We start from the raw sequence: 23197 nt of genomic DNA on the forward strand, positions 1-23197 counted from the left end.
TTTGGATTAGCTCCCAAAGTTATCCGCATTAATTAAACAACTCATAACAAGAAGAACTCTCTTCCACACTCCGATTTCGTTATTATTTATTTCTAATCCTAACATCGGGTGAAGCTCGTTTTCAAAGTTTATAATTTTCAGGTTTCGTATATTCACCCCCTCTAGGTGACTTTTAGAACCGAATACTGGAATATCGGGTTATTTGCTCAGGTTATTCGGGTTCGGTCTTCAGTCTCGGTTGCCTAGCTCTAATGAGGGCAGAGGTTGTAGATAAGCAAATGAGTCATTTGTCATAGCCTCCCTGAACAGACTCATGCTGTCACGACAACCTAAATTACGATAGGTGCAAAAGTGACAACATTTGAATACTCTCTAAAGCTTATAATTAGGTGTGCACCATGATGACATATAATTAAATATATCGAAGGTGAAGAATCAATGAGTCACGATTACTCATTTCATTCACGTTCACAAGTTTGGATTGATTAGTTATCCTAAAGATAATATGACAGGTTTGTTGCTAGGCTTTCCTCATGGTCTCCGTCTCTCTCTATATCACATAAGCTAGCTCCGAGTTGACTCCTTAAAACGATGAGCTGGACTTCTAGCGCACCTCACAAAAAAGCTAAGTTGAGCCTAGTCAGTCAGGAGTCTAATAAGCTCACAAGCCACAATTATTTTATCCAGCTCTAGTTAAACCGTGTGGTTAAATAGGTAAGATTTAGAAAAAAAACTATAGTATTATTTTTAAGAATAATTTAATAAAAAGTTAAAAAATTCGTACCATGCTTGATCGTGTGTTTGATTTCCATAACTAAACTTTAGTTTATGTCATATTAAATATTTAAATATTAATTATAAATATTGAATATAATTTTAATTATATTCAATAAATTCGTCTTTTTTAGTTTTTACCTATATAGTTAGTTTTATAACTAGACTATATTTAATATTTATAATTATTATTCAACCATTGTGACAGGAATCAGGCGGAAACCAAATACCCCGAACGTCCACAGCGAGCGAGAGGCCGCAAACTCCCGAGACCGTACGAACCAGACGATTCACCAATCACCATGGCGGCGCCGGCGCGGCGCAGGTCCTGCATCTCCTCCGGTGGAGCCGGAGCGCCTCCTTCCGCTGCTGCTTCGCCTCTTCTCCGCCCTCCGCCGCCCGCTGCGAGGCCGGTCCAAGGCCATGCTCAAGGGGATGGACTACTGACTACTCCGAACCCGAGATAAGGACATGATTTAAGACATGTGTGTGTTTCAAGTAGTTCGTTGATTGGGTGCAGGCGCAGGGGTTTCGGCCAGGCCAGGCCTTGATGCTGTGGAAATGCCTGTACGGGAACAACGTTTGGGCTCATTTTTACGACGAGCTGGCTGGTAATTTTTCATTGTGTCAAGGAGATTCCATCTATTTAGTATTGGTATATGCTATTAACTATTAACATCTACGCCTGTGTTTCAAATCACACTTCGGTTTAGCTTTGTCCTAACTCAAACGTCTCTAACTGAAAACTATTAACATCTACCAGTTACGTACAACAAATTCACTAGCAAGACATCTAATGAAAAAAATAATGAACTGGTTTCATGTTGTACATGTTGATACATTTTTTTTTCTCTGGTAAGAATTAGTTGCGTGGCCTGTTTCTCTCATTAAGTTTACAACATTTTCTATTGTCCAATGGGGTCTATTGCTTTTCAGTTGGAGAACCTACAATATACCTATGATTCTTCTCAATGTATGTCATTTGATGTGTTGTTAAGATGTTAGTTAATTAGACGTCACCTATGTGTATCTCTAAAATCCTTCAGCCCCGTTTGTTTCCTTTCATTTCGAGGAATTGGAATCTTACTAATGGAATAGGCTATTTTTTTAGAATATGACATTCCACCGCTTTCCAAAGTTATCATATAAGCCTACCTCAAATTCATGGGGTGAGAGATGGAAATTTATTCTATAGATTTACATGCTATTTTTCCGATGTAGAACTTATATCACATTCTTCTACTTGCGCCTCTATAACATAAATGTAGTATATAACTATCTCTCTCATAAGATTTAGGATAGTATACAAATATATTACATATATAAATATATAAACTTAATTAGTTTTGTCTAAATTATAATTATTAAAATGGAATTCAATTCCAACGAAACAAACGGGCCCTCAGGTTTAAACAAGGATTTCAGGAAGATGATAACTGAGCATGCTGATCTCAAGGCATTAATTGTGAAGGACATTCATCGGATAGAACCCGTAAGGTAGTTCCAGTGTTGCTGTTATATTATGAAGTGATTTACTGGATATAATTAATTTGTGAACACAGGATGTTACAGATACTGGTTTCTATTGAAGATGGTTCAGTGATTTAAACAGTTATCATTCCTTGCACTAGGGGCAGGACAACTGTCTGTGTTTCAAATGAAGTTGGTTGGGCCATGAAATGTCAGTTTTGCTTCACTAGAAGGTTTGTTTACTTATGTTACAAGGCATTTTTCTTCTCTTGGCCAATACTGATTCTATGCATAGCCACAAAGTTCTCGGATCGATATGGTCGAGGAACGGGGTATGCTACATGTGAGAGATTTTTACATGGTAGAAACAAAAATGACCCTACGTACCCGGGTTGGGGACGATGTTTCCTGGTCGAGAGTCGCTACCGCTCAGTGGCGGAGGACGAATTTATTTTGTGGTATGGCTCTACGCGACTAGGCCGTATAATATTTAGCACAAAACCGAACAAACTATAGAACAAGATATATATATATATATATATATATATATATATATATATATATATATATATATATATATATATATATATATATATATATATATATATATATATATATATATATATATATATATATATATATATATATATATATTCTGGCGCACGGTCGCTGTGGACGCGGGTATGGCGGACTGGCGCAGGGGCGCCGTGGCCGCGTTGTTCTTCAGCGGAATGCTGGACAACAGCTTTGGGAGAGGAAAACACGCCTGCTTCCTTTGGAGGAAGTAGGTTAAATAGTTTTCTGCTTTATTCATATAGAGTGGTGCTTACAAGTATTTATACTCCCTTCTAGTCCTTATCTAAAGAGATCAAATTTGATATCCCCTCTTTTCTCTCTAACAAACCTTATCTCCTTAATCTTCTAATCCTTATATAACTAATTTGCATGCCTATTGTTGGTCGTCGCCTCTGCTGTTGTCCGGTGCCTGTAGTGGCGGCCGGTCATAACATCTCTCCCCGCTTGCAAAAACAACTCGTCCTTGAGCAGGAAGTCGGTGTAGAGGCCTCGAAAGTCGTCGAGCGCCTCCCATGTAGCTTCCTTCGGAGATAGGCCCCGCCACTATATGAGGACGTGCCAGACGTCGCGGCGCAGTTGCGCTCGTAAAGCTTTGGCCGACGCTGGTAGTAGGCGTCCATCATGTACTTGTGGTAGCGGCACTGGGTCAGCAGGCGGTTCCCCTTGTGACGCTTCAGCAGTCCTATGTGGAAGACGTCGTGGAGGCGGGCGCCTGCTGGCAACTGCAGGCGATAGGCGACCTGGCCAATGCGTTCTAGAACGTGGAAAGGCCCGGTGTCGGGGACCATAATTAGGGGTACCCCCAAGACTCCTAATCTCAGCTGGTAACCCCCATCAGCACAAAGCTACAAAGGCCTGATGGGCGCAATTCAGGTCAAGGCTCTGTCCACTCAAGGGACACGATCTCGCCTCGCCCGAGCCCAGCCTCGAGCAAAGACAACCGACCCAGGAGGATTCACGTCTCGCCCGAGGGTCCCCTCAAGCAACGGGCACACCTTCGACTCGCCCGAGGCCCAGCTCGGGCAGGCTTCGCGGAGAAGCAACCTTGGCCAGATCGCCTCGCCAGCCGACCGGATCGCAGGAGCATTCAATGCAAGGATCGCCTGACACCTTATCCTGACGCACGCTCCTCGGTCGACAAGGCCGAAGTGACCGCAGTCACTTCGCCCCTCCACTGACTGACCTGACAGGAAAACAGCGCCGCCTGCCCTGCTCCGACTGCTGTGCCACCCGCCAGGGTGAGACTGACAGCAGCCAAGTCCAGCCTCGGGCGCCATAGGAAGCTCCGCCTCGCCCGACCCCAGGGCTCGGACTCAACCTCGACACCGGAAGACGGTCTCCGCCTCGCCCGACCCCAGGGCTCGGACTCAGCCCCGACCTCGGAGGAATCACCGCCTCGCCCGACCTTGGGCTCGGACCGACCACGCTACAGGGGGGCCCATCATTACCCTACCCCTAGCTAGCTCAGGCTACGGGGAACAAGACCGGCGTCCCATCTGGCTCGCCCCGGTAAACAAGTAATGATGGCACCCCGCGTGCTCCATGACGACGGCAGTTCTCAGCCCCTTACGGAAGCAAGGAGATGTCAGCAAGGATCCGACAGCACCCGACAGCTGTGCTTCCACAGGGCTCAAGCGCTCCTCCGACGACCACAGCATCACATGAACAGGGCAGCAACACCTTTCCAACAGCCACGTCGGCATGTACATAGGACTCTGGCTCCTCCCTGCTAGACACGTTAGCACATTGCTACGCTCCCTGTTGTACACCTGGACCCTCTCCTTACATCTATAAAAGGAAGGTCCAGGGCCCTCATACGAGAAGGTGGCCGCGCGGGAGGACGGGCTGACGCACACGCTCTCTCTCTCTCCCTCGCGAACGCTTGTAACCCCCTACTGCAAGCGCATCCGCCCTGGGCGCAGGACAACACGAGGCCGCGATTCCCCTTATTGTTTCCCCCTTGTGTTCCGTCTCGCGCCGACCCATCTGGGCTGGGACACACAACGACAATTTACTCGTCGGTCCAGGGACCCCCCGGGGTCGAAACGCCGACAGTTGGCGCGCCAGGTAGGGGCCTGCTGCGTGTTGACGAACAGCTTCCCGTCAAGCTCCAGATGGGTAGTCTCCAACAACCTCTCCAGCCCGGGACGCTGCTCCGTTTCGGGAGTCTTGAGTTCATGTCCCTCGACGGCAGCTACGACATGATACTCCTTCCTCCGCTGCGCGACAACGACAATGGCGGCCGTCAGCCCGCCCGCCGGCGGCGGAATCGACGACGTCTTCCCCACGTGGCGGAAGAGCAACATCCGGGTCTGTCCCGTCACCTTCCCCGCCGACGGAGGAGGAGGCGGGGCAGCCATGGCCAAGCAGGAGGCGACACCTCGTCGGCTGTCGAGCGAGTCGACGACGCTGGCGCCCCAGCGGGGGACACGTTGGGCGTTGACCTTGCGTCTGAGACGAAGACGAGCGTCGTTTCCCCGCAACACGCCAACCCCAAGCAGACGGATGACGCCAGCACGCTCGCGAAGGGCTTGCTGGGCGTTAGCCTCGTACCTAAGATAACGGTGCCGTCCGTCCCTGACGCGACTCGAAGGGCTTGCTGGGCGTTAGCCTCGTACCTAAGATAACGGTGCAGTCCGTCCCTGACGCGACTTCGTCACCATCCGTCGATCAAGAGGTACCGTCTGTTTCCCATCCTGTGCCTTTTAGATTTAGCTTCGACCCACCGAGCGATCCCGCTTCGGTGGACGCTTTCATAAAGGCATATCCAAACCTTTTGGGGTACCATATGTGGTCAACCTGGGACCGACTGACGGCCGTCTCGACCTACGGGCCCCCGGGTTCTGAGGAAGATGACGAGCCCGACTCTGGTTGGGATTTCTCCGGGCTCGGTGACCCCAGTGCCATGCGGGACTTCATGACCGCATGTGACTACTGCCTCTCCGATTGCTCCGATGATGGCCACAGCCTTGACGACGAGGACTGTGGCCCAAGTCGCGAATGTTTCCACGTCGATCTAGGGGGTCTCGACGAAGGCAACCACCTTGGTATGCCGGAGGACGGCGATCCCCATAGGCCTGCGCCTCGCGTTGACATCCTTCGGGAGCTAGCTGTGGTCCCAGTCCCTGCGAAGGGTCAGGACGCACAGCTCGAGCAAATCCGCGAGATGCAGGCCAGGCTCGACGAGGAAGCAGGACAACTTGTGCAGCTCCGGCAAAATATCGGGCAGGAGTGGGCAGGCCGAGCGCCGGCCGGAGAAGCGCGTCATCTGGCCTAGGACGTCCAGCACCGCATCGCCGACGATGCCAGGGCAAGGCTGCCCTCGGCTTCCTGGATCAACGGTTGTCTACAATACCGCAACATACATGGGTCAGCAAATTGTTTGCATATGATCTGTCAGTGGAGTATAGGCCGGGCAAATTGAATGGTGCAGCAGATGCCTTGTCTCGACGCGACGAAGACATCGCAGAAATTAACAGCATCTCGGCACCACATTTTCAGCTGTTTGACACCCTTCGCAATGAAGCTGCCACCGACCCACATGTCTTAAGCTTGCGGGCTGCCATTACAACGGAAACTGCAAAATCAGGATGGACGGAAGCTGATGGTCTGCTACTATTTCAAGGGAAGGTCTTCATTCCGGACGCTTCAGCAGTTTGGACAGAAATCCTGGCAGCAGCACACAATTGTGGTCACGAGGGCATTGAGAAGACTGTACATCGATGGAGAGCATCCTTCTACAGCCCACAGGCCTTACGACGGGTCAGAGAATTTGTGCAAGCATGCGCCACTTGCCAACGGAATAAAACTGAGCATCTACATCCAACAGGTCTGTTGCAACCCCTGCCGGTACCATCGGAAATTTGGAATGACATCTCCATGGACTTTGTTGAAGGATTTCGTAAGGTTGGTGGCAAGACAGTGGTATTAACAGTGGTCGACAGGTTCTCTAAGTTCGCCCACTTTATTCCTCTTGGCCATCCATATACCACAGTGACCATGGCTAGGGCATTTTTCGAAGGGATTGTGCGCCTTCATGGTATTTCGTGCTCAATTGTAAGTGATAGAGATACAGTGTTTACTAGTGCCTTCTGGTCCGAGCTTTTTCACCTTGCTGGGGTCAAGTTGTTACTTAGTTCCGCGTTTCACCCCCAGACCGATGGACAGTCGGAAGTGGTTAACAGAATTATTGTGATGTACTTACGCTGCTTGGCAGGTGATCGGCCAAAAACTTGGTTACAATGGCTTCCATGGGCTGAATTTTGTTACAATACGTCATACCAGACTGCGGTCAAGTGCACTCCATTCAGGATTGTATATGGCCGGGACCCTCCAACAATGCTTTCTTATACACCTGGGACAACCAGAGTAGCTGCCGTCGATCAGCAACTTCAGGATCGAGATGTTTTCTTGGCAGACATCAAACAAAGGCTAATCCAAGCTCAGGTAACAATGAAGCAGGCGCAGGACAGTGGCCGTCGAGATGTTCAGTATGATGTCGGCGATTGGGTTTCGCTGCGTCTGCACCAAAGGTCGGCAGTGGGTGTCACTCCAGCAACAACATCCAAATTAGGACCTAAGTTCTATGGGCCATATCAAATTCTGCAACGCATTGGAGAGGTCGCCTATAAGCTACAGCTGCCAACCAATGCAAGAATCCATGATGTTTTTCATGTGGCACTTCTCAAGAAATTCCAAGGGGAGCCCCCATCCGCACTAGTACCCTTACCAACGATTCTGCATGGCAAGGTACTTCCGGTTCCAGCACAAGTAGTGAAGGCTCGTTTAAATAGAGGTGTTTGGGAGTTACTGGTCCAGTGGCTTGGACGTGAGCCGGCTGATGCTACATGGGAACAATGTAATGAGTTCAAGAGAAGATATCCAGAAATACAACTCGAGGACGAGTTGTTTGTCGGAGAGGAGGGAAATGTTATAGATGCTTTTGTGGGCCGCCAATTCACAAGGCGCAGAAATAGGAAAGAGGAGATAAGTCAGGAATAGTTTCTGTTTTATCAGTTCCTAAATAATAGGTTAGTTCCTTTTTATGTGGCTAAATAGTAGCAATAGATATGTCTATCCTGAGACCGCCTATGGCTATAAAGGCGGCTGGGCATCAGCTGTAATAATCAACCAGGAATAAGATCTCCCTTCTGTTTGGGCGAGATCACCTGGGATCATCCTGGCCAGGCACGACGCCGGCGCAGGAGATCTGGGTGATCAGCGCCCTCTTCTTCCATACACCTTGCGCCACTCCAATCTCCCTCTCCACTCCCCATTGAAGGACACCAGGAAACCAAGGTTACGGACTCACCAGCGAGGAGTCGGTAACACCTTATCTCCTTAATCTTCTGATCCTTATCTAACTAATCTGCATGCCTATTGTTGGCCGTCGCCTCTGCTGTTCTCCGACGCCTGTAGTGGCGGGCGGTCATAACAAGAACATTGTCCAAATTTGCGGACATCGGGCTTTCTGTAATCTATGGTCTTGCATTTAATATGTGCGATAAGAACGTTGCTGTTATTGCCCCCATGCATGTGTACTCTATTGTACTGGAGTATGCTACAGCAAGATAAAACCATGGTGTATTATTGTTCTTTCCTTATTAGAGGAAAAATTGGAATAATGCACTCAGATGCATCAATGGATCAGTTGAAGTGAACTTAGAAGCATTTATGTGGCTCTGCGACTAACTTTCCCCGTCCAAATTCTAAAATAGTGCGGGATCAAACGACCGTGAATTTAATCAAATTTATATAGAAAATGTCGCTTACTCTTTGCTGGCCGCGTAGACTATGGGCCTGTTTGGTTCAGCTTTTTTCTGACAAGCTTTTCTGAAAATCTGGCTGTGGGGAGAATCTGGCTGTGAAGAGAATCTGAGTATCATTACGATTACGTATGGAGGAAGATAAAGTTGTTCATAGGGCTCAGGATCTAGAAAGTGATGAATTCCTACTATTACAACGACTCAACCGATTATGTGTTTATGTTGATTTTGAATGGTTTTGTCCTAACGAATTTTATAGAAGCTGTCTGAAAAGCTGAGCGTTTGGCAGTCCACAGCAGCTTTTGGTGGCCAAAAGCTGCCAGAAGCCGAAACAAACACGGCCATGTAGAGCGGGAGCGCCGAGACGACGACGCGGGAGCCGAAGCCCACGTTGATGACAGGGCCCCTTCACCCTGACCGCCATCGTCGGCAGCACGTCGCGGCCTTGACGTTGACCCACACTTCTAATGTGGGTTTAGCCTATTAAAGACACAACTATTTCTATGTTTTCATAGCTCCCATGCAACAGGAATAATGATAGAATTCACTCCTTTCCTTTTAGCCTTGGGAACCCCTTTGATCGTTTTGCACCACCAGGAAGAAAAACAGCCGGCTGTGTCCTTTCTAAAGCCATGTTCGTTTGTTCAGGATTTCACCTAGGAATTGTTTCAGCTCATCAAAACTTATATAAATTACACAAGCAAACTGGCTAGGAATCGTTCCAGGTCACCGTTCCGAGAAAACCAAACAGACCCTAAAGTGATATCAACAATTATATACAACTGTTTAGTGTCTACAGTCTATCTTAAAATTACACTTTCAAGTCAATTCATATTGCCATGAATTCAGCACGTATTTTTTCTAAGTACATTTAATTTGTGTTGTGGTCCTTGCATCTGCTTTGATGCCATATTCAGTTATTTGGTGCCATTTAAAATGCATTGACCTTATATATATGGTTACGTCTCTTATCGATTGCCCTTGTCCTTATCAGCAGTATTACTGAATTCTGTTTCTTGTTCAGTTGTTAAGCTTCCTGATGTTGGTTTTGGAGTACCGTGTTAACAGAAATGAAAGTCTAGTTATAGCAACAACGTGTATACGTCATTTAGGCATCTTTTTATGTTTACTCGCTGCAGTTAGCTCTTAATAACACCTCATCGTGTAGCCTACGAGATTTAAAAAACTATATTGTTTTTGTTGATTAGATTTTTTTAAAAGAAAGGGCATAGCCCCCTATTTCATTAAGAAATAGGTAACAGATTCATTACAAACCAGAACGGTGGGAAACCTCCCATCAACCAAAAAGTAGACAAACTAGTGAAACTAACTTCAACCATCCGAACTAGAAGAGAAGAAGTTAATCGACACTAATCACCTACCAAACTGCCCCACAGTTTTAAGCTAAGCTTATTTACATAGAGCAAACCCAAAAGGATCAGATCAACAAAGAGTAAACTTCAGTTTCTGGCCAAACCACCAACACAGTTTTCAATTCCAAAAGAACTAACTGAGCTGAACTGATCGACAACAGCCGACGCATGAGGCCAAAATGAAGTCTTCAACCAGAAATACGTCGATCCCTCGGACACCACCCGAACGTCCTGCTCATCGCTTCACTTATTATCTTTCGAATGAGTTGGCTTCCTCGGACCACCATCTTTTTTTCCTTCTTTTTCTGTCGAATGGCCCAAGAATCCAACCAGAAGCAACAAAGAAATATAATGTTAGCAGGATCAATTGAAATTTTTTCACCAAAAAACCAATCATTTCTGGTTCTCCAAATAGACCAAAACAAAGCCCCACAGCCAAAAATCAGGAGATTTGACAGAGTTTTTAGGGTTTTTCATCCAGCTATCACATACTTCCTCAATATTTTTTGGAACATACTCCAAATTAAGGGCAATTTGAATCACTCTCCAGACAAATCTAGCAACAGAGCATTTAAAAAATAAATGGTCAATAGATTCCATACCACCACAAAAACAACAGTCATCCGAACCTTTCCAATTTCTTTTTTTCAGATTATCTTTAGTAAGGATTTTGTTTCTAATCACCAGCCACAGAAAAACTTTTATTTTCTGTGGTAATTTGGATTTCCAAAGAAATCTGTAAGGAACTTTGATCTGATCCAATGAATTTTTCTTATATAAAGAATTAACAGTGAAACCATTTTTACCCAATCTCCAAACAGGTTTGTCTTCATGGCTTGACAAACTAAAATCAGAACATAAAGCCATTAGCTCATCAAAAAAACCCTGAAGGTCACCAGTCATTCTTCTTCTGAAAGATAGAGCCTCAAAATCTGAAGACAAAACCTTAAACACCGAGATGTTTTTGTCAGCTGTTAAATCAAACAAAATGGGAAATCTCAAAGCCAGAGGGCCATCACCAATCCAAAAATTTTTCCAAAAACTAGTACGACGACCATTACCAACTGCCATCTTACAATGTTTAAAGAAACCCTCCCTAAGCATTAAAAGCTTTTTCCAAAAATGAGAGTCAGTCTGTCTTTGAATAACAGAAATAAGGGGTTTTCCCTTAATATATTTTTCAGTAATAATTCTCTGCCATAACCCCTTAGTATTTTCCAAATTCCAAAGCCATTTGGATAGCAGCGCATCATTCATATAGCCCAGATTCAACACACCTAATCCGCCTAAGTTTTTGGAGGAGCAAACTGTCTGCCAATTAACCAAATGCATCTTCTTTTTCTGGGAACCCCCTTGCCAAAGAAGACTTTTTCTGAATAAATCCAACTTTCTAATAACCGATTTAGGAGCCGGATAAATCGATAACATGTACAGCGGAACATTAGAAAGAGAACTGTTCAAAAGGGTCAATCTGCCTCCCAGACTCAAGAACCTCCCCTTCCAACCAGCCAACCTTTTATCCATTTTTTCCAGCATAGGACACCAAAGAGATTTACTAATCTTTTTATTATCAATTGGCACACCAAGGTATTTCATTGGAAGGCTGCCAATAGGGCAAGTGAAAATGTCAGCATACAACTCAGTATATTCTTTAGCTTTACCCAAGCAGAAAATTTCGCTTTTGTGAAAATTGATTTTCAGCCCAGACATATGTTCAAACAGACAAAGAATGAATTTAAGATTTCTTGCACCTTCTAAACAATCTTGAATCATGAAAATAGTGTCATCAGCATATTGTAAACAGCAACATCCATTAGGAATGATGTGAGAAATCAAACCACAAACCAGTTTTTTTTCTTGAGCTTGATGAATGATGCTAGCCAAACCATCTGCCACCAGATTAAACAACAGGGGTGAAAAAGGATCACCTTGGCGGACACCTTTATGTGTTGCAAAATAAGGACCAATTAAATCATTTGTTCTGATAGCCACTTTACCACCTCTGACAGTTTTCATAACCCAATCACTCCAAATGTCACCAAAGCCCTTTTTTTGCATCATACAGAACAGGAATTGCCAGTTGACTTTATCATACGCTTTTTCAAAGTCAATTTTAAGAATTACCCCACTTTGCTTTTTTATTTTCACTTCATGCAGAATTTCATTCAAAGAAACCACACCATCCATGATATATCTTCCTTTAATAAAGCCATATTGATTAGGACTAATCACAGTAGTGATACAAGTCGCCAGTCTATTTGTAAGAACTTTAGTAATGATTTTATAACAAACATTCAACAGACAGATCGGTCTGAAATTCCTCATATCCGTAGGATTATCAATTTTAGGAATCAAAGTGACAAGACCAAAGTTGAGACGTTTGATGTCAAGCTCCCCATCATAAAAATCTTTGAATAAGTTCCACAAATCATTATGGATGATATCCCAAAAATCTTGGAAGAATTCAGCAGGAATACCATCGGGGCCAGGAGCACTGTTGTGTTTTAAGCTAAACACAACCAATTTAATTTCATCAATAGTAAAAGGAGCAGTGAGCCGAATACGATCCTCCTCACTAAGCATATCCATATGAAAATTAGACATACTAATGCTCGACACAGGAGAAGGACCAAAAAGATCTTTGTAAAAATCAGTGGCCACTTTGTTGATATTAACATCATTTTTAATATCATTTTCCTCATGAACTAAGGATAAAATTCTAATTCTTCTTTTTTTTCCTTTAGCAATAAGATGAAAATACTTGGAGTTTTCATCACCATCATTAATGAATTTTTCTCTAGCCATTTGTTTTTTTTTGCAGCAATCTTCAATCATCAAATTCTTTAAGTTCCATTCCAAGTCTAATTTTTCAAGTCTTTCCTCATGAGAAATACCAAAACTTTCACTTTTTTTGTCAATGAGATCAATTTTTTGACTTAACTCTTTCTTAAGTTTAGAATACTTGCCTTCAACATTACTATTCCATCCTTTCAAAGATTTTTTCAGTCTTTTAATTTTTTCTTTCCAAATATCAATATTAGAGCGACTTCTAACCGGAAGGGACCAACTCTTACAAACAAATTCTTTGAAATCTGGTCGGAATTTCCAGCACAACTCATATCTGAAGTCTCTCTTAGGAGACACATTAGAATCAGTTTTAAGACAAAGAGGAACATGATCAGATAAAGTTCTATCAAGACCAGTAACCACCACGTTTTTGAATTGAAGGATCCACTCTGGACTCGCCAGAAATCTATCCAATTTTTCAAAGGTTGGAGGCTCCCTATTATTGGACCAAGTATACAATCTGCCACTCAAATCAAGCTCTATCAAACTATTAACATCAATGATGGAATTAAAAAGTGAGCTCCAGCAATTTGTACCTCCAGGTTTGTTTTTATCAGAATCTTTTCTTAAAATGTTGAAATCACCTCCTACCAACATAGGATGTTTGCAATTTGAGCAGAAGGAAGCTAGCTCAGTTAAAAAGCACTGCTTATACTCATTTTGAGCAGCACCGTAGACATTAATAAAATTCCAGATAAAACCACTTTCTTTATGAGCCACAAGAACCTTGATCATAAAGTCCCCTTTATCAACTTGTCTGATATCAAAAACATCAGCATCTAAACCAACAAGCAAACCACCCGATCTCCCCTTGGCAGGAGACCAGAACCAGGCAAAATTTCTATTACTACTAATAGACATCAGCCAAGAATCATCAAAAGATTTTTTATTGGTCTCTTGGATCCCAATAAAATCAATTCTCTCTTTTCTAATTAATTCTTTCAAGAATTCAATTTTTATATCTTTACCTAACCCCTGACAATTCCAAATGAGACCTATCATTCTGAATAGATAGGGTTTGGGACAGAAGGGATATTTTTCCCTTTTCCAACAACATATCTGTTTTTAGAAGAAGATTTTTTCTTCTTTTTTTTCACTGAATTTTTTCTATATTGTATTTTTCTTCCCTTTTTTAGCACCATAGCATCATCCAGATCATTCAAATGGCAATCTTCCAAATTATCTTGAATATCTCTATCTAACTCAGGATCAGAATTCATTGGAGGATTAACATCAGAATGATTAACAACAGCCCTACAAACCAAAGTGTTTCTAGACAATTCCAAGAATTTAATTAATTCCAAATTTGATATAGAATCATCAACAGAGTTACCAAGCTCTATGTTTAAATCAGAAGCAATAGACAACAGAACATGATTATCCGAGTTAAGAACAGAGAAAGGGTTAGCAAACGTACCTTTTGTCAGGAAGGCATCTTTAGCCATAGCTCTTGCTGTCGCTTTATCTACAATCTTCATGTCGTCAGTAGTTTCCAATCTGCTGCTCCTTCTTATGCCATCACCATATTCAACATCCATGCCAGATGAATATTTTTCAGAGTCCATTTTATCAGAACCATCTTTTTGGTTACCAACAGGAGACTTAAGTTTTTTCCCTTGCGCAGGAGGAATGGTTCCCTCATCATCTTTAGCAAATTCTTCCAAGTCTTAAGAACTTAAAAGGTCATCTTCACTTTCATGAAATTCATCCTCCTCATTGACAGGGTCTTCAGAAATTGGATTTAAATCTTCATTCACAATCCCGAAGTCAGACTTCTGAATAATATTTTTGCCATGAGACAATGGTTCACCCACTTTTTCCACTCCAAGCTCTTCTTTCATTTTGTCTCCCACATTTCTGGCTTTTTTACCAGTTTTTTCACAAGCAGGGTCATCCATACCTTGCCTATCCACTGCATGCAGTTTGGATTTTGGTTTGGCCTGAGAACTCCAATGTGAAACGGAAATTTTTGCTCCCGACATTTTCATTTTCAGTTCAGGGAAGTTGATCATTTCATCAAGTTTTTCTTGAGAAGGGAACTGCATAAGATACCCAGCGTGACACTTGGTCGCTTTCCAAGTCTTGCCCCAGGGGAAGTGAAACCCAAAGTCCTTCTCAAGATCTTCTGCAGAAATCAAACCTTCCATAACAGTGATTAATCCTATGAAACTCCTTTTCGGTTTTCTGGACAGAGGTTTCGCAAAATGGGAAGAGTAAAACCCTAAACCATCAGCCGCCATACCCATAATAGGCATACAAGGTTTGTTTTGCTTCGGCAACACACATCGGGCCGTCATGTGGGTTTCTTTGTGACAAATATCACACCACAGAGACCGGAAGCAGTCCCGAGCATGATGACCATCGACTCCACATTTTTGACAGAAAGGGCGACGCGCCACTTCAAGCTCTTTTTTCATAGTAACGGGAGGGGTTTTGAGGATACCTGTGTGACCTCCCTCACCAGCAGACGAAGCGCCAATGTCTTCTTTGGTCTCAGCTTTTCCAATAATCGGCTTCAACCTCCAACTGGGATTACGGATCTTGTTCCACGACTGTGAACCTTGAGGATTCTCTTTCTGATTCCATCGATCCCAGTTAGGGTTACTTCCCTTCGGATCCATCTTATGCGACGACACCGCTCGCGACAGCGCCGGCCACTCCTCGTCCACCAGCGGGGGACGAAACGGAGATTCAATCCACCCACCGCGAAAGCTAGCACGAAACGACGACGGAAGCGACCAAAGACGCGAGAGCGAAGAAGCAAGGTGCGGGAAGGAGTGCGAACCGATAAAATCCGAAGGAAACCCTAAAACAGAATAAGAGGCCCTCACCTCGTCACGGGAAGGAGACCGGGGAGAGAACTGGGCCGCAGCACGCGACGCTTGATTTCCGTCAGCGAGAGCACCACGCGGAGGAACGGAGATGCGCGGAGAAAACGGCCCAGGAAGGCCCTGGTCCACGCAGCTACAGGAAGAAGACGATCGCCATTTTTTCTTTTTCCGTGGAGACATTTTCCGAAAGACAGACCAGAGGAGTACTATGTTAGCTCGACTTCCCGAAATCTTAACGACCAGAATTCGTTTGGATTGGATTGTGAAACGAGCACCGTTTTTGTTGATTAGATGGTACACTCTTTCATTAATGTCTAATTTGTCCAGGGCATGGGTCAACCATTTCACAATATCGACAATGTAATAAAAGCCTCAGCAATAATGGTTCATGAGCAAGGCCATTTTAGCCCTCGCAAGGTTACTGTCTCCACAAGTGGTTTTGTCCCTCAGTTAGGAACCCAATTGCTTGCTGCCGCCAGTCTTAATGCAAGGACAGATGAGGTAGTGGTTATTCCGTTCCTGTGATTTTTGTGCATTATTTCTCTGTTTTGAAAATGACTTGCTTTGCAGGTTAGAAACTGGATAATGACTATAAACAGAAAGGAGAACCTTAACTTGCTTCTTGGCACTTTAAGAGGTGAACTTAACCTCAGAAAAAAAAACAAATAGTGCTATCTGAATATGCCATGCTTTCTGGAGTGAACGGCAGGTCAGATATCTGCTTTGGTGTCTTTGCTTACTGTTTCTGTCTATTATGAATCTCTTAGCATAGGTTGCATATAAATCTTCTTGCAAAAGATAACTTTCTCCCCTATATTCAATGATTCATAAGGTCTTGTTCGTTTGTGTCGGATTGGTGGGTCGGAATAATTCCCGGCCGGATTGTTTCTCTAATTTATATAAACTTTGATTAGCCGGAACGATTCCGGGTGCAATCCGACGCAAACGAACAAGGCCTAAGGCTTTTCTTTTCCTATTTGGTTCAGGCATACATGTAGGCCTACTAGCGACAGTCTATATTTGACGCTGTTATTGTAATGATTAGCCCAGTAGCCCAGTTGGAACATTGAATCTTTTCTTTCCGTATCTAATCCGTCGGCAAACTGAATCCTGAATCCCCTTTCAGTATTAACCTTTTCCGAAGCTATCACAGTTAACTAGTACCTGCTTACACCCTAAACCGTAGTATAATTTTGTTTGATTTACTGTGCTTGCAGTGGATGATGCCAAAAGTCTTTTGTAGAGCTACTCCAAGGGATCCCATGCAAGCAAGATAAACCTCATCTCTTTGAGTTCCCTCGACGGTTCCCAATCCAAGCCCACATCAGACGATAAAATGATTGAGTTCGGCAAACTTTTAATTCAAGGTGGGCTCACTGTCTTTGTTCGGTCAGCAGAGGGGATGATCAGATCAGATGGCTGCCTGCGGGCAGCTCAGAGAGCCTGGAGACTACCAGCTGCCTCTGCACCGTGCACCTGAGAAAATTTTGAGGTCGTCTTGTGATGCTAGACAGTGCATTACAGTAAACTGGTCCTGAGGCCTGAGAAAATTTTGAGGTCGTTTTGTGATGCTAGACAGTGCATTACAGTAAACTTTAGCGTCGTCGAGACCGAAGTGGGCTGAAAAGCGCTGCATCGTGCAGCCGCGTGACAGTGGGCGTCTTTCGCATGGTTGGTTCGTCGCTGCGGTCTGAGTCGCCAAAGCTGAATTCTGTTGTCATCGGGGAGTGATTCGAAAAGTTTGGAACGAACCTATCGGTGGTCAGGAATGAGGTAAGAATCTGAAGGACTACAAGGTTGGCTTGCCTGAGCGAGATACCTTAACCATTAAGGTGTGCATGGCACTTGGCACCTAGTCACCAGACCAGATCACCCTAAATGGTGGAAAGAAAAAAGCGAAAGATCTAGCGCAAGCCCCACCCGGATCAAAGTTTCTCTCTCTCTCTTTTCCCCCCAAAAGCAAGTCCATCACGCTGCACATTATGGGCGTCTTTAGCACTGATCTGAACACGTAAGCACGATATACGGTTGCGCCTTGCTTGTAGCGTTTGGTTGAAGAGCCAAGTAGAACGGAACCGTTCTGTCCCAGTTTTGTTGTTGTTTGGTTACAAAGTAACTAGAACGGAATGGCTCCAATTAGGGAATATTCTCCTCAGATCCAGAACCATTCCGCTCCAAAAAATCAATGGGACGGAGCCGCTCCGTTCCAATCCCGCTCTCACAGTCACGCTCCGTTCCGTTCACTCTGCAACCAAACAAAAAACAGAACCGCTCCGTTCCAGATTACCAAACACAGAACAGAGCGGCTCCGTTCCTAGAATCAAGGATGGAACGGCTCCGTTCTACTTGGCTCTTCAACCAAACACTACCTTAGGGAGGAGGCCCGGATATTCTGCGGTCCGTAGCATGAGCTGATGACCATTCTGCAGCCAGCTAGTCACCACAACGCGTTGCGACGTTCTGTTGCCAGGTCCCGCTTTGAAGCAGTTCTTTTCTTGCACTCTGAGCTCCTCAAGATCTTATACGAGCCACGTATACCTTATAGTACAGTAGTTGTTAGTGCTGTTTGGGTAAGGGCACCGGATTCTGTAAAGATTGTTATCGGAATCCAGAACTTACATGTCAAGCCAGCAAATGACACCGACGCCGACTGGCATCATTGTTGATTACGTGGTTGGATTAAGCCCACATGATCATCGAATAATCATCACGCGTGGCGGTCTGGCGTCTGTCTGTATTTCTAGACACACGACTACACGAGTCCTCGGACTCCACCCTATAGACTATAGTCAGTCCTCTCCAAGCTGAGCAAACAGAACAAGTGGATCAATCAAATTAAGAACACGGGATGAGAAGTTGACTGCTGCCCCATTTGTGCCCGCCAACAGCGCCAAGCGAAGGAGACGTACGGTCGTTTCCAGCCGCCTACCGGCGACGTCGACGCCCGCAATCATTTTTAGGCTTGCATCACGAGATGATTTGCAGGTGCCATGCCATGCCAGCGTATAAAGCGCGCGATGTCGCGCGGCCAACGTTTGTGATTGACGTGCATCACACGCTTACGTGTCTGGATCTGTGCGTGTTTTTTTTAAAGGAAGGGGCAAAAGGTTTGCCACTCCGATCTATATTAGAATGGAAAAAGAAGTACAAACTCCAGGGAACTCACGGGAAAGGAAATGAAAGACAACAAAAAATGAACAGAAAGGACAAAACAGAAAAGAAAAACGGCCGAAGCCAAAGAAAAACCACTGGGACAACCAACCAACAAGCCTTCAGCTACTACCCAAAATCCTTGACTGCCAGAGCCACTTGATCAACGCTTCGATGCTGCCTTTGAAAGATTCTATTATTTCTTTCCAGCCAAAGGTTCCACCAAAAAAGAATTAGAAGACCGTCGAAGCCTCTTCTGGTCTGTCTGCTGCAAAGGCTGCGCAGCTCCATCCACCAATCGTATAAAGAAATGTCATTGGTAGACCCCGTCAGTAATGGAATGTTGGCCCCATTCCAAACTTTGATCCACACCTCTCTACTAAAGGGGCAGTCCTTGCATAAGTGGAGGATTGTTTCTGGGGCTGAGTTGCAGAGGCAGCATACTGGGTTGCATGGCCAGCCTCTTTTTTGAAGATTGTCGGCCGTCAGAATTCTCTTATGAAGAAGTGTCCAAGCAAAAAATCTGCACTTCGGCTCCACTTTAGCCTTCCAAATGGGGCATAGATTCATTATACTAAAATTGGATGCGAACTGGATTTTGTAAGCACTACTAGCACTGTACTGCCCATCTGCCGTCCATCTCCAAGCGATGTTGTCTTCCAACCCGTTAAGCTCTTGCATGTCGCCTAAGGCCCGCCACAAAGAGATTAACTCTCCAAACTCACCCTCCCCCGAATACGGAGAGCAAAGACGAATCCAGTTGTTGTTATTGAGCGCTTTGGCCACCGTGATGTTCTTCATCTTTGTCTTCTTGAACAGCGATGGCGCAATGTTCTTAGGGGCTTGGCCTTGAACCCAACTAGAATTCCAGAATTCTGCCATCTTTCCATTGCCTACCGTGACAATTGTGGAAGCGTTGAAAAGATCTTCATCAGTTTTGTCACAAGGAAGCTGCAAGGCAGTCCACGCCCTATCTTTGCTCTTCCAACGTAGCCACAGCCATCTTAGTCTAAGCCCCCTCGCAAAACGATCAAGGTCCAGAATTCCAAGACCTCCCTTGTCCTTAGGGAGGCAAGTTAAGGTCCAGTTGACGAGGCAGTGCCCCCCGCTGCAAACTTCTGGATTGCTCCCTTTCCACAGGAAGTTTCTACGCATTCTGTCAATTGTTTGCAGCAGCCATTTTTGAGGTGGAAAAACCGTTAAATGGTAGATTGGTTGTGCGGATAGCACCACTTTAACAAGAGTTTCTCTACCGGCCTTTGACAGCATTTTGCCTTTCCAGCCTGCTGTCACACCCGGTTTTAAAAGGCAAACCGAATGCGAACCATGTACGTGCCAGGATCAGTTATTCACGTACACAGCAGTTACATAATATGGACATCATCACACAGTGCTCAAAATAGTATTAATAAGGGAAATAGTCGATTACATCATACGTCTGAGACGTCCATATAGTTCTTACAATAAATCAAAGTGCAGAAAAGAAACGTAGATAACGCGGCCTTCACAGGCAGCCGACTGGGGGTTGCCGCTAACCCACACCTAGAACTCGTCGTAGTCTTGGAACTCCTGGAAGTCTCCTTCCACAGCTTCATCTTCGCCTGAGCAGTGGTTGCAATGCTGACAACCTGGGGGGGGTTTGGTGTGTAGAGCAAGGGTGAGTACACATCAACATACTCAGCAAGTATCCTGTTTGGCTGTAGTGGACTAGCTTTATGTGGGGATAAGTCAAGCAGTTGCTTTTAGTTGGTCAGGTTATTACTTACTAGTAGAAAGCCAGGTTTTAACATTAACCCAAGTTATTAACCCAATGTATCCTTTCCAAACGGAAAGAATACCACTTACCAATACCATAATCATAACCAGAACCATCAATCTCATAACCACCTGTACCACAATGTCTCTGATCAAGTACCACTAATCACTGGAGCTCCCTTGGCCGCTCATAACCGTGAGCACGGCTGATATATCAGTTTCATAACACTCTGCAGAGGTTGTGCACTTTACCCACAAGCCGTGATTCCCTCTTGCCTCGGGCCGATCAAACCCTTAAACACTACCAAGGTGAATAGGCAGGGTTTCACTACGTAGCCTTTACAAAGATTCCCCGGGGCTGTAGCCACCCGTTAGGTTTCCTAAATGCACCGCACTCCTCCCCAAGGGGCGAACCCAAACTTGGCAGAGCGAGCCGCATACACCGAGCCCCATTGACGACACGACGGCTAAGTGAACTACATCCCGGATCCTCTAATTATTCAGCTAAGGGCACCCCATTCCACCCTCATGGTTGCACTGTTTTCCCGGGCGGTCATCCATAGAACAGGTCCTTACGGAGAGGCACTCGAGAAACCGCTCGAGTCCCCTTGAAAACCACAAGTATGATCATAAAGAAGAACGGGAAAACAGCGTATCATAGATAACCACATCATGTTCATTGATTAGAGTTGAGCAATAGCATAAAGCTAAACAGTAATAATCCAACCCAGATAGGTAAACAAGGACAGGGATAACAGAAGCTAGTCAATCCTTAGGTATAAATGTGTAATGCGGGAGGTGAATTAAATAATGAATAGGACATAGATAGGTCAAAGGACACTTGCCTCCACCAACCGACTGCTGCTCAGGGGCTTCTCCTGCGAATTCCTCGGGCTCTCCGACCGGATCGTTCTCTATGCGAGCGCAAACATACATACATCCATCCACATATTTAATACAAAAGAACAGTACACCATACAAGATAACAAATAAAGCGAATATGCATCAAGTATGACATTCGATATCGCATTTGTTATGGTTAGAAAGAAACAGGAAAGGGTCTCGCAGGGGGTTAAATCTTATGCACTAATGACACAATTGGTTTTTAACAAAATAATTCTGTTATATATATTTATATATACTAATGGAAACCTAATCACTTTTAGTTGATCAACATTGCACAGGGTAAACAATTAACTACGTGAATCAATAGCATAACGGAATTTTAAATTAAACTTCCTATTTTCCCATAGCATGAACAGTGATTAGCCTACTTAAAATACAGTAATTATGATCACAGAAAGTAAATAAAATAAAATAAAAAAAAATAAATAAAAAAAACAGAGGGGGGGGGCGGTTGAACCGGCCCTAGGGGCGGTTGAACCGGCCCGGGGGCAGGCGGCCGAGCTGGGGCGGCCGAGCGCGGGGGGCGGCCGAGCTGGGGCCGGGGGCGGCTGAGCCGGGGCCGAGGCCGGCTGAACCGGCCCGGGACAGGGGGGCGCGGCCAGGGGGCCAGGCGGCCGGGGCGCGGGCTAGGGGCGGCTGGCGGCCGGGCGGGGCGCGGCTGGGGGCGGCCAGCGGCCGGGCCAGGGCGGCCAGGGGAGCGGCCGGGGCGGGCCAGCGGCGGCCGGGGCCGGCTGGGCGCGGCCGAGGGCCGGCCAGCGGCGGCCAGGGGCCACGGCGGGGCTGGGGCGGCTGCCGGCGCGGCCAGGGGGCGCGCGGGGGTGGGGAGAGAAGAGGGGAGGGAGGAGAGGGAGGAGGGGGAGGGGGCTCACCGGCGGGGATCGACGGCGAGGGGCGGCCGGCGGCAGGGGGCGGCGCGGCGGCCTAGGGCAGGGGTAGGGGCGGCGCTAGGGAGAGAATGAGAGAAAATGAGAGGGAGAGGGAGAGGGTTTGGGGAAAAAGGGGAGGTGGGGGGGGGCGGCTTGGGCCAATTGGGCCCAAGGGGGGGGGGGGCGCCAGGGGGCGGCTGGGCCGGCCGGGGTCGGCCCAGGGCGCGGGAGAGAGAGAGAAAGGGGAGAGAGAAAGAGAGAGAAAGAAAGATAAAAGATTTTCCGCTTGTTCTCGAAATCCGATCTTTTAGATGAATGCGATTGCACTTTCAAACAACCAAAAATGCAAGGGCGGCATGGTGCATCAAACAACATAAAGTATTTAGGGTTTTTATACATACGGGAATTCCAAACCGAATCCCGCTAAACTTTGAAAAAGGTCAAGGTTTAGCGAGGAGAAAAAGAAAAAGAAAAGGTAACGCCCGAATTTTGGCGAGTAAAGAAAGAAAAAAATTCAACTGCAAAAATTCGGGGCGTTACAAACCTATCCCCCTTAAAAGAATCTCGCCCTCGAGATTCAGGGCTGGCTAGCAAAGAGCTCTGGGTACTTAGCCACTAGATCATCTTCACGCTCCCAGGTTGCTTCTTCCTCAGAGTGGTGATTCCATCTGACTTTGCACATTCTGATGGTCTTCCTTCGGGTGACTCTATCTGCAACCTCAAGGATCTGAGCTGGCTTCTCAATATAGGTCAAGTCCTCCTGGACCTCAAGACCTTCCACTGGCAACTGCTCTTCTGGCACACGCAAGCACTTCTTCAACTGAGACACATGAAAGACATCATGCACAGCAGACAAATTCTCTGGCAAACTGAGCTGATAGGCC

At 45.7% G+C, this 23197-nt stretch overlaps 1 pseudogene across 1 annotated transcript; it reads left to right on the plus strand.

The window, feature by feature from the left end:
• Positions 1-999: 999 nt before the first annotated feature.
• On the plus strand, positions 1000-17257 carry LOC100273870 (adenine C2 methyltransferase pseudogene; annotated as a pseudogene). Its single transcript, NR_146332.1, has 5 exons — positions 1000-1385; positions 2337-2477; positions 15964-16137; positions 16207-16345; positions 16854-17257. The product of NR_146332.1 is annotated as an adenine C2 methyltransferase pseudogene (transcript).
• Positions 17258-23197: the final 5940 nt, after the last annotated feature.

This window comes from Zea mays, chromosome 3, assembly GCF_902167145.1.
Source record: "Zea mays cultivar B73 chromosome 3, Zm-B73-REFERENCE-NAM-5.0, whole genome shotgun sequence".
NCBI classification, from domain to species: Eukaryota; Viridiplantae; Streptophyta; class Magnoliopsida; order Poales; family Poaceae; genus Zea; species Zea mays.